The sequence below is a fragment of the Mesoplodon mirus genome (genome assembly GCF_964341445.2).
Source record: "Mesoplodon mirus genome assembly, chromosome: 18".
NCBI classification, from domain to species: domain Eukaryota; kingdom Metazoa; phylum Chordata; class Mammalia; order Artiodactyla; family Ziphiidae; genus Mesoplodon; species Mesoplodon mirus.
In genome coordinates, this window is record NC_138994.1 from 52232581 (window position 1) to 52245713 (window position 13133).

Here is a 13133-nt window from a genome sequence, read left to right on the forward strand (position 1 = left end):
TCTGGTCACCGGGGACTCGAGGCACACAGCCTGAGCCCTTTAGCCCCTCTGATTAGGAGGATGAGTCCTGTGTGAGAAGCCTAACACCATCCCGACCCGCAGCACCTGCTTAGTAAACACGAGTCATTATTGCTGTTGAGGCCATTTGTCATAAATGGTGGATTCTTTGCGGCCGAGGTCTTGGTGAAAGGCTGAGGGCCCCAGCTGGGAAGGAGGTGAGCATTGGATGGTGGATGAGTATGCTTGGGGTGGGGGGCGCTCAGCGCACAGGGGTGTGGGGCCCCAGGATGTGGGTGCCCGGGAGCGGGGCTGGCCGTGTGGGGCAGGGTGGTGGTGGTGGTAGTGGGCAGTATTGAAAGAATGACTCAGAATCCCTCCAGTGATTTTCCCTCTGACCGAACTTTTCCAAACCACAGTGTCGGGGGCTTCAAATCCCCCAGGGAGAGGCAGGGGGGACTGCACGGGTTGGAGTCTGCCCGTTCCCTGATGCTGGGGCTTCTGCGCTGAGTTCTGTTTGACGGTTCCACTTAACACGTATTTAGTAAGGGTGATGTCAGTGTACACTCTCAGGCCAAACTCAGGTGTGCAAGAAATGTTTGCTTTTTTTCTTTATAATTGTTTAATCTCTCTTTTGTCTCCATTCTGCCTAGTTGCAGAAAATATAAGCCCAGTCATTTCAGAGTTCCTTCCCCTTTCCCTGGGGATGACAGCAGGCCGGGGTGTCCAGGACACAGGTGGCAACAATCTGGTCCTCGGTGTCGTCTAGAGGCATCCCCATTCTGTCACCCTCAGTCCCTGCAGATGGCTGCTGAGTCAACCTTCAATGTGCCGAAAATATTTACTATCTGGCCTCTTACAGAAAAAGTTTGCCTATCTCTGATTCAGAAGGATTTCTCCAAATGTTCTATTTATGATTTCTCCACCCTGGGCTACAAGGAAAAGTGTCAAGTCTGACAGTAGATGGCAACTACTCTTTCAAAGCAAGAAAAAAGCAATTTCGTACTCTGCAGCAACTGCTACCAAAAACGAACTGCAAACAGTAAGCATGATAATAGTAATGCTGGTTTCCATGTTGCTCATGTCAGCTCTTTGCAGGCCACATGGTCTCTGTTGCAACTCCTCAACTCTGCTGTTGTAGCACAAAGGAGCCATAGACAATACACAAAGGAGTATGGCTGTGCTCCAATAAACCTTTGTTTATAAAAACATGGGGTGCACGGGAATTGGCCCAGCGGTTGTAGCTTGCTAACCCTGCTCTAAACCCACTCAATATATTAGTTTCTGTGGCAAGAACAGGCTAGCTTTTCACTAAACCCATTTTCCTTTGAATCTTGGGCACCTAGCTACATTTCCCAGCTTCCCTTGCTGTTAGATGTGGCCATGGGACTAGGTTTTGGCCAAGTGAATGTGAATGGATGTGATGTGTTTCATTTCCAGGCCTGGCCCTTAAAAACCTCCCCCAGAACCCTCCATCTCTCCCATCTGCCAGCTGATATCAACTCCCAGGGAAGCCTCGGAAGCTGCTCACTGAAGACAGCAGAGATGCTGTCACCCTGGGTCACTGGATGACTACGGGGAACACAGCCACCCCCCCAACCCCAAGCTACTCATTGGACTTATACGTGTTATGCCAGCTAAGATTTCAGGGTTTATCTGTACCTAATTCAATTTCCTTCCTTTTTTCTACCCATTTTACAGATGGGAAAATAAGGTGAGCTAATTTAAGACGTGAAATATCAAGGTATTGGCTAAGTAATTTAAGTAAAGTAATATCAAGTTATAGTTCATTTGCTGAACAAATATTTGTCAGCCTACTATGTGCCAGACACTGTGCTGAGTGTTGGGTATACTATGCTGAACAAAACCAACTGGGTGCCTACCCTCAAGGATTTTATAGCCTAGTGTCCGGAGAGATTAAACAAATGAATACATAATCACAATCTGTGATGGGTGGTAGAAAGCATCTATGAAAGTACGTGATGGAGGGAACTAACACAGATGATGGAATCGGGGAAGCACTCCCTAATGAAATGACATTTACACCGAGTCCCGAAGGAGCTGCCCAGGTGTGGAAGTGGGGAGGGTATTGAGGCAGAGCCAGGCCAACGGCTGGCACAGGCCAAGGTCCAGGTGGGAAAGCGCTGGGCTTATCACATGGCAATATTAGGAAGGCCAGTTAGTGCACCTGCCTCCTGGCCCATCGGTGATTAATCCCTTATTGTAGGTAGATTAATAGTGCTGGGGCTGACTGATTGTTCATTTCCCACGATAAACACCATTTAAAGAAGAACAAACGAAAAGTCAGATCATCAGTATCTAAACTGGAAGCACACATGGACTGTAATTCAGTCCAATCCAAAAGCTCTAACTGCAAACTCCCAAGTGCCAGGCCATGGGTGGGAATCCGGGGCGGAGAGAGGAGATAGGAAATGCAGTCCCCATGTCCAGGAGATCTGGGGGCCTCCAGGGAGGTGTGGGAAGCCCGCCAGGTGCTGGAGACACAGTGACCACCCAACAGGGAGACAGGGAGGCTGAGGGCAACATGCCTCGGCCCTGTGGTCGAGAAGGGGTCTCCACAGAAAAGGGCTCTGTCGTCAAATAGATCCGGAAAACACTGAGTTAAATAAAGCTAAATACAGTCGCTTGACTGTGACACTCCTCAGAGCCTTGAACACATCGACGTGCAACATGAATCTGTGAGAGAGGGTAGGGACGTGGTATTTCCTAAATTTAATGCACCACCAAGCCCTTTCTTTGAGGTGCATTTTCTTGCGAACCTACTGTAGATTTGCTAAGCCAAGCACTTCCCTATGTTATTAAAGACTCTTTGTAAACATCTTTTTTAGTGGCTGTATAATAGGTATAAACCATCACTCATGTATTTACCTATCTTTTCTCCCATTGCGGGGCATGTAGGTATTCAGTTTTTCTCTCTCCATTTTTTTTTCCTGCCTATAATTTAAAAACAGGGCTTAAGCACTAGGGGAGGAAATTCTGAAAGTGCTCCAGGAGCATCTCTTGTTACTCGGGCCTCACTGGGTTCTGCTGCTCTCAGGAACCAGGGAGAAGAGCAATGCCTGGGGCTGACTCGTCGCCACGGCAACCACAGGGTCAGGAAGAGGGAAGATGCTGGCAGGTGGGACTACACAAGGAAGCTCCCAGGGTCTGGTGGCTGGGATCCTGAGCCCTGAGGCTGACCAGATCTGACTGTTGGGGCACCCCCCTGGGAATGATGGATGGGTCTCTAAACTGCTTTTACTTTCTTCATGGCTACTGGCAGTGCCGGGCTACCAGCCAGAAGCCTCCTTCTCCACATGAATTTGCCTGCTGGGGCAAAGTGGGAGGCAGAGGTCAGGAGCTGGGAAAGTGGGTGGCTGGGAGTAGATTAGCCCACATTCCTGCCTTCTCCCTGGATGGAGAATTTTCCTGTACACATTTCTTAACCAGGTTTGAATTCTAGGATCCTCAAGGAAGTTTTAACAAGGATCCCCTTGTGCACAGTTGCCTGTCAGGGGAAGAGGTTTCTGGGTGAGAGGAGACTTGGTCTCCTTGGGACTGTCCCAGTAATGCAGTGGGCAGGAGGGCAGTGGTGCAAGCACCAGTGTCCCAGAGGCCTGTCTGCTGCTGCAATGCTTGCCTCTCAGGCCCCTCAGATGTGGTCAACAACCCTCCTCCATGAGAACTTTCTATGCTCCCCAGCCCATGCAATATGCATTCTTTAAACTTTCTTTTAAACATAAAAACTATACAAGTAATAGACACCACACTGATATCAGCAGTCACACATGGGGTGGGGGAGTGGCACTGGGGCAGTGATCAAGTTTTCATTCCATATACCTCGTATCCATGGAATCTTACAGCAAGCGTTTATATCTGTATTACTTGGACAATTTATAATTTAATTTAAAAAATCTTCCCCATAATCCATTAGCTGAAGCAATCAATGTGAATATCTGAGTGTATTTCTTCTAGGCTTTTAAAAAGGAATTTTTTAATATACAGCGAGTTGCTTTATAATAAAAGGGCTCATCTAAGTGCTCTTAGCATTGTAGCTGGACTTTGCAGCACTTTTAATTAACAGGCCCCTTCCATTCCCTCAAGCCCACCTCCTTACACGTGCCAGTCTCAGCACTACAAAACGGGCGTCACGGGGGCAGGATGGAGTGGGTGCTGTCAGAGGGGCTGGAAGCCCCCAGAAGCTCTTCCCCTCCTTGGACTGACCGACTGGCCAGATGGGTCTCCAGACAAGCTCTGTCCATCATCCGTCAGCATGGCCTCCAGGACCTCCCCAGGGCTCACTTCTGACCTTTGCTTTGGAGTCAGTGCTTGCCCTTGGTCCCTGCCCTAGAACTGGATGCTTCTGTCTGGCTCTTGTCTGGAGTTTCCTCTCAGCCCCAGCCCCAGGCCTCCTGGCTGGAACCCTGCCCTCCCATGACCCCAACTGGAGGCAGATGCCCCCAGTACCGCCTTCCCCTCCTGAAGTTGGAGCTCCTTTCTCTTTGCTCACCTTTCTGAGGGGCTGTAGTTGTAGCACTCCGTCCATTTAAAGGACAACTCGGATGCTGGGAAGTCTACTGTTGTGGGATTAAACCCGGATGGAAAAATGGGGCTGTGTGATTTTTCTCTTTTACCCCTCAAACCAGACCTCACAGGCCTCCCCAAACCCATCCATCTGTTGGGAAGCTGAGGGAGGTCCCAGGTCTGGCGTCCTCTGGCTGGTTGGCCAGGAGAGACACTCTAGAGCCTCAGGACATTCCCCAGAGAGGGAGACCCACAGTTCCAGGCAGGGCCAGGCTGCCCTCCCAGGAGAACCAAGCGTGATGAACTCATGTTTTGATCGCGGCCCGTGGGAGCTGCTCTGGCGCTGGTTGAACAGGCAGGAGGTAAACAGGCACCGAGGAGGCCGGCGCCTGCTCCCTGTGCAGCAGGTCGCGTTGCAAACGCAACATAATGACGACACGGTACAAAGTGGGGGACACAGAGGGAAAATCTCTCACCAGCCACCTCCCCCCACTTTTCCACTGTCCGGTGTGTACACTCTCCCTCCTGGGTGACTTCCACCAGAGTGTGGAGTGGGTTTTTCCTTCCTTAATTTCATTCTGATTACAAAATTAATACTTCATGTGGAAAACTTGGAAAATGCAAAAAGCATAACAAACAAAAATGTCTCCAGATTGTGTCCGTTGGTTCCTCTCTTTCACACTAAGCAGCCTTATTTTTAGCATCTCACTTGCCACCATCACCTGAATTCATCTTATTGACTTCTTTGTTTGCTTGTTTACTATTTCTCTCCCACCACAACCTTAACTTTATCCTTTTTTCTTTTTTTTTTTGGCCACGCCATGCAGCTTGTGGGATCTTAGCTCCCCGACCAGGGATTGAACCCAGGCCCTTGGCAGCACCGAGTCCTAACCACTGGACCACCAGGGAATCCCCAATGCCTTTTTTTTTTTAAATAAATTTATTTTATTTAGTTTTATTTTTGGCTTCATTGCTGTGCACGGGCTTTCTCTAGTTGCGGCGAGCAGGGGCTACTCTTTGTTGCGGGGTGTGGGGTTCTCATCGCGGTGGCTTCTCTTGTTGCGGAGCATGGGCTCTAGGTGCACGGGCTTCAGTAGTTGCAACATGCGGGCTCAGCAGTTGTGGCTCGTGGGCTCTAGAGCTCAGGCTTAGTAGTTGTGGCACATGGGCTTAGTTGTTCCGCGGCATGTGGGATCTTCCCTGACCAGGGCTCGAACCTGTGTCCCCTGCATTGGCAGGTGGATTCTTAACCACTGCGCCACCAGGGAAGCCCCCCCACTTTTTTTTTAAGTGTCTGCTGTTGGGTTTTCTCTTGGTTGGTTGTGTGTACACGGTGTATACAAGTTGAGTTATACAGAAGCCCAAGAAAGAGTCTGTCTTAAGTCTGCCTTGTACACAGTTAATGCCCAGGAAAGGGCCAGGCACATAGTAGGTGCTTTATTGCATGTCTGATGAATGAATGAATTCAGAGTGATGTGTATGTTTTCACTCAGTTGTGATGACCCGGTTCATGCTATTTTGTATACTGATCTCTTCATGTTCTTCATGCCAGTTGGGGTGGCACTGGGGAGGGAGGGCTGGTGGCTCTGGGCCCAGGCTTAGGCACAGGCAGGAGAGGGAAAGGCACAGAGAAGGTGGTCTAATGACGTTGATGTCAGAGTCCCACGTCTGCCCCGTGTGGGGACTATATCTCATAACTCTTTGGGGTTGTTTGTACAGAAATCTGAGAACTTAACTGAACTTGCTCAAGGCTTCAGAGCTGGTCAGCAGTGGAGTTAGACTTGGAACTCCAGATACAATAATAAAAGCTTCATCTTTTAGAAAAAGAAATCAAATCAGAAATATGGGTTACATATAAAAGAGGCTTTTAATAAAAAGAAGCTCTGAAGCCCTCTCAGGGACCCAGATGTCCTTTTCATCTGGACACTGTTATATCAAAAACCTTAGTCTCGGGCCTCCCTGGTGGCGCAGTGGTTGAGAGTCCGCCTGCCGATGCAGGGGATACGGGTTCGTGCCCCGGTCTGGGAGGATCCCATATGCCGCGGAGCGGCTGGGCCCGTGAGCCATGGCCGCTGGGCCTGCGCATCCGGAGCCTGTGCTCCGCAACGGGAGAGGCCACAACAGTGAGAGGCCCGCATACCGCAAAAAAAAAAAGAAAAAAAAAAAAAAAACCTTAGTCTCTGCTGATAAGAAAATGTGTTTCACAAGATTGAATTCGACAAAGAGGTTTGGTTAGCTGATTAATTAACTGAGGCAAAGTTCTCACAGGAATTTAAATTGGGCGACCCTGGTCTTGTTCAATACAGGAAGATAAAGATTCTCTTGCTGTCAGATTGGTTTAATGTATGAGTTTGCCTTTATCCATCTGAAATGTAAAGCTCTATGTTTGTAAAATATATTTTAGGTAATTGTGAAAAAATTGTGGTTCAGGCAGGAGACAGTAATAGTTCAACTGTTATATATTCATATATATTTACAGTTGAATATATACCAATTGTATATATTCATCACTTCAAATGAAATACATCAATTGCACTTGCTAATTAAAAATAAATCAGGGGAACTTCCCTGGTGGCACAGTGGTTAAGAATCCGCCTGCCAATGCAGGGGACATGGGTTCGATCCCTGCTCTGGGAAGATCCCACATGCCACGGAGCCACAATTACTGAAGCCCATGCACTCCAGGGCCTGCCTGCTGCAACTACTGAGACCGTGTGCTGCAAGTACTGAAGCCCACGTGCCTAGAGCCCATGCTCCACAACAAGAGAAGCCACCGCAATGAGAAGCCTGTGCACCACAATGAAGAGTAGCCTCCACTCGCCGCAACTAGAGAAAAGCCCGCGCACAGCAGCGAAGACCCAACGCAGCCAAAAATAAATAAATAAAATGAATTTATTAAAAAAAAAAAAAGAAAGTGAAAAGACAAGCCACAGAATGGGAGGGTATGTTTGCAATATATTTATCCAATAATGGCAAATTTAATTGGAAAAAGATAATTCAATGAATACATGTGCAAAAACTTGACGGACACTATACAAAGGATATCTCCTCAATAGTGACTGAGCATATAAAAATGTTCAACCTCATCAGGCATCAGGGGATGCAAGTTCAGACTAGCAACACCAAGGTGAGGATGTGGAGGAACTGGAATATTCATACGTGGCTGGTGAGAATGGAAACTGGAACATTCACCTTGGAACACTGTTTGACGGTGTATCATAAAACCGAGTGTATGCACAACCTAGAATCCAACAATACTACTCCTAGGGATATAGAAACAACAGAAAAGTGCACACATGTGTCCCCAAACCCACATTCAAGAATGTTCAGAGCAGGGGCCTCCCTGGTGGCGCAGTGGTTGAGAGTCCGCCTGCCGATGCAGGGGATACGGGTTCGTGCCCCGGTCTGGGAGGATCCCATATGCCGCGGAGCGGCTGGGCCCGTGAGCCATGGCCGCTGGGCCTGCGCATCCGGAAGCCTGTGCTCCGCAACGGGAGAGGCCACAACAGTGAGAGGCCCGCATACCGCAAAAAGAAAAAAAAAAAAAAAAAAAAAAAAAAGAATGTTCAGAGCAGCACAATTTGTGATAGTTCCAAACTTAAAATAAAAATTATCCATCTACAATAGAACAGCTAAATAGAATGTAGATATTCATACAATGGAATACTCTAGAGCAGTGGTAGACATTTGTGTGCATCAGAATCACCTGGAGGGCTTGTTAAACTACTGGTTGCTGGGCTCCACCTGCCTGTCCTCTGGCACCACAGAGAACACAGCTCACATTTCTTCTTCCCCTTAGCTGTCCTTATCAGAGTTGAAGATGGCTCCCAGACCCACCTTGAATGTTCTCTCCTTCCCTGTATCGGCAAAAGAGGGGACTCAGGAGGCATAAGAGGCCTGGTTTCTGACCATTGGTGCATACACATAAATCTCTCTTCTGTCAGGTCAGCTCTGAACCCCTGCCTTTGTTGATATACTTGTGAGCATTTCCTCACATAATCCTGACAACATACTTAGAGCATAATTTTGACATAATTATGGCAGCCATCTTTACCTCCATTTTATAGGAAGGAATTGATCATTAGCTGGATTAACTGCAAGGTCATGCTGCTAGGCAAAAGTAGAGATGAGATTCAAACCCGTATCCCCTGACTCTGGATTAATGCTCCCTCCTCCATTGCTGGCTGCATCCCCAGAATCCCAGGCACGCTTCTCCCTCTTCTCCATCCACCTGGGTACCATCAAGTTCCAGGTCTAAGGCGAGGCCCTCTTTCTCCAGGAAACAAATACTGTGACTTAAAGCAAGATGCTTTTGCCTGATATGAATATAGTATTGTTTAGCTACATAATGTGCTTCTGGGCATTAAAAGTTCATCCCCGAAAGAGCTCGTTTAGGCAGTGTCTGCTGAGTCTGTGGCTAATTGGCTGTCTGGGGAGGTGGATGCAGCTGCAGTGAAATGCTGATCTTCCAGCCTAATCACTTGGAGTGAGCTGGGAGACCATTTCCTCCATGAATCAGCATTTTTCAAACAGCTGCTTATGACTTTGGCAGAGCCCAATGGGAAGTAGGAACTCCTCAAGAGCAGCCTGTGACCTGAAGAGATTCAGCACCCAGGCCAGTGATTCCAGCCCCACTGGAAGACAAGAAGCCATAAAGCAGAGGTTCTCAGCCCTGGCTGCAAGTTGAAATCACCTAGAGAGCTTATAAAAAATTCCGATGTCTGGGCTCCACCCAGTGCAATCAGATTGAAACTTCTTGGGGGTAGAACTGGAATATATATATATTTAAACCACTCTTTCCCAGGTGATTCTAATATGCAGCAAGGATTGAGAATGATCATAGTACTGAATCAACAAATAGGAGGTGGAGTGTTCCAAAGCATGGACCATGAGACAGGGTTTTAAAAGGAACCTTTCAGGGATTTCCCTGGCTGTCCAGTGGTTAAGACTTCGCCTTCCAATGCAGAGGGTGCAGGTTCGATCCCTGGTTGGGGAGATAATATCCCACATGCCTCGTGGCCAAAAGAACAAAACATAAAACAGAAGCAATATTGTAACAAATTCAATAAAGACTCTAAAAACGGTCCACATCAAAAAAAATTTTTTTTTAAATAAAAAGGAACCTTTCAGGGGAGGTCATTTAGTACCCCTCCCTCACCAACCCTGCTTCCATAAAACCATTCCTGGTCCACTCTAAGTGGGTGAGTGCTACTCTCTCCACTCTGGCACTGTCCTCCTTGGGCTCCCTTCTTCTTATATCGACAATAGCCTAGACCTTTCTTCATGGCAAACTGGAGAGCTCAACTGGGTCCAATTAAAAAAAAAATGCAAACAAATACATAGACACACACACCCAGAAAGAAACGATGAGGCTGCAGACATAACAGTAGTCTGGGAGTAGGCAGAATGTATGCTGCTTTTAAGATTTTTAAAAAGAAAAACCAAGTGTTGCTCAGTTATTTATAATGGGATAAAAATGGGAAACCACTATATAGTTTAAAAAAATAGTGTTATAGCCGTACAATTAAACAATCAGAAGTTGGGCATCTGCATAATGAAATTCAGTGCAGCCATTGCATAGAATGCTGCATATGAAAATTTAATGACACGGGAGGCTGTGTATACTGTATTACGTGAAAAAAACCTGTTTGCAAGATAATATGTACCAGAGGATCCCAATTTAAAAATATATGCATGTTTAAGTGTTTAGATATTTAAAAAATGAAAAACATTCCAAGGGTTAACAGACATTATCACAGAATGTTGGGGAGATAGGTAGTTTTTATTTCTATTTTTCTATTTGATCCTTATTTCTATAATAAACACACATCAATTTTGTCAGAAAAAAAGTAATAAAAAAGCTTAGATGCTGAGCCAGTGAACTGATCCATAAAATTTTGCTATTTTCAACAGAGGGATGCACAGAGTTTTAGGCTGAAACAGAGTTTCACAGCATAATCAATGACATTCAAATAATGACAACAATATAGATCCTTCCCTGGAATAAAGAACTTCTTTAAGGCAAATGTCCACATTTCCTTGGAGTCAAATGTTAATCTGATAGAATGCAGCCCCGACTAGGAGATAGAATTTAATTTATGTGAAATGTTTATGACATAATTAGTGGGTTGGATCAAAGAGAAGGACCAGAATAGTCACAAAGAGGTCTTAGAAAACAAAGTATTTCTTGTCAATTCACTACTGCTTTCTTAAAAGGACATGAACTTGGATGAGGCACTTACTTACCCAGGGTCTGCAAAACAACGCCTACAAGCCTAAGTCAAGTCCCAAGGTGGGAAGCAGGGCTGGAAGCAGAAAGCAGGCTGTGAAAAGGAAAATTTTACCAAATCATTTACCACAGACAGGCTGGGAAGGCCACTCTTGGCTTCTCTTTCCATAGGTCACCTTCTGCAGGGAAGAGGGAGGAAATTAAAAAGCTGGAACAGTATTCACTTAAATACCAAGTCGGCTTGATGGGGGCTTAGAGGAGCCATAGCCCAGACATCACCACCGTAAATGATTAAATACAAAACACTGTAAAATGCTCAATGTCTCACTAATAGTTCAGAGCTCCAGTTTCCTACCAGTGTGGAGTTTCTGAAGTGCTCTTGGCTAAACAGAACAGTCTCCGTCCATCCATTAAAAAACATGCTTTCAATACTTCTCTTTTTCAGAGCAACCTACTTCTCTTTTTAAAATATAATTTAGGGACTTCCCTGGTGGCGCAGTGGTTAAGAATCCACGTGCCAATGCAGGGGACACAGATTCGATCCCTGGTCTGGGAAGATCCCACAGGCCATGGAGCAACTAAGCCCGTGCGCCACAACTACTGAGCCTGCACTCTAGAGCCCGCGAGCCACAACTACTGAGCCTGAGCCACAATTACTGAAGCCCACACGCCTAGAGCCCATGCTCTGCAACAAGAGAAGCCACCGCAATGAGAAGCCCATGCACCGCAATGAAGAGTAGCCCCTGCTCGCCACAACTAGAGAAAGCCTGTGCACAGCAACGAAGACCCAACACAGCCAAACAAACAAATAAATAAAATATAATTTAAACAAAAAATGAGGTATATGGAGGGTGAGACATTGAGTCCTTCTCATCTGTGCCTTCCAGTCTGCTCATTCTGTTTCCCAGAGGCAACTGCTCATACCATCTTCTTGAATATCTTCCCTCAAATTCTGCACATAAAATAAACAACCCATAAAAACAGGGAAAAATTTGAACAGACATTTCACCAAAAAAGATACACAGGTGACAGATAAAGACCTGAAAGATGCTCAACATCATTAGTTATTAGGGAAATGCAAGTTAAAACCACAATGAGATATCACTACACACCTATGAGAACGGCTAAAACATAAAGGCGTTGTACCAAGTGTTGGTGAGGATGTGGATGAACTGGAACTCTAAGACTGAATTGTAAAATGGTATACTTTGTTTGGAAAACCATTTGACAGTTACTTAAAAAAAGAATGATCTATTGGTACACTCACCAACATGGATAAATCTCAAAATAATTATGCTAAGTGAAAGACGCCAGACCCATACCAAAAGAGTACATATTGTATGATGCCACTTACGTAAAACTTTAGAAAGTACAAACTAATTGATAGTGACAGAAAGCAGAGCAGTGGTTGCTTGGGGAACCACCCAGGGAAGGGGTTGGAGGAAGGGATTTACAAAGGGGCACAGGAAACTACTGGGGATGATGGATACATTCATTGTCTTGATTAGGGTGATCAAATTGTTTAAACATATGGAGTTTATTATATGGCAGTTATACCCAATAAATCTGTTTTAAAAAAACCCGTATGTATGTGTCTGTGACATATGCATATCATTTCCCCACTTAACATATCCTGGAGATCATTCCATGTCAGTACATAGCAAGTTACCTTTTCTTTTTAACAGCTGAAGAGTAGTATTCCATGGTATAGATTTACAGAATTTATTTAGCCATCCTTCTTCTGATGGACATTTAGGTTACTTACTATGTTTCTTTTACAGTCAATGCTGCCATGAACATCTTTATATATACATCTTTTTACACCTGTAGGATAAATTCTTAGAAGTGGACTTGCTTATTAGTCAAAGGTTTAATGTACTATTTTGAAAGACAGTATGAAATGGCCCCATTTCTCTCACAGGCTCAAGTCCTGCCTTGTTCTGAAATGGAAGGGATGGTCCTCACATGGATTAAAGAAACTGCCATGCAGCTTTCTGAGATCCACAAAGTGGGATTTCCTTGGCAATTACGCTCCTATGAGCTGACAGTGCAGTCCTGACTTGCAGTCACTCTTTGATTCCAAGCTTTCTTTGGCAACAGGATTGCCTTGGAACAGTTGTGGGAAATCAGGTACCCCGTGCCAAGGTGCCTAATTTATCTGATTGAACCCAGGGAAAGGAACCTAAAGGGCTGGGCTGCTGTAAAGCAGTGAGGTGGCAGTTAGTGGGGAAGCCATAGCATCTGATGACATTCATTTCTAGCGTTACAGCCACTGCACTTTAATGCAGGGCCACCAGATCCTTCCATTTATCTTTCTTTCTCTCTTTCTCAATAATTAATGAGCACCTACTATGTTGATTGATAGGGATTGTGGGATCACAGA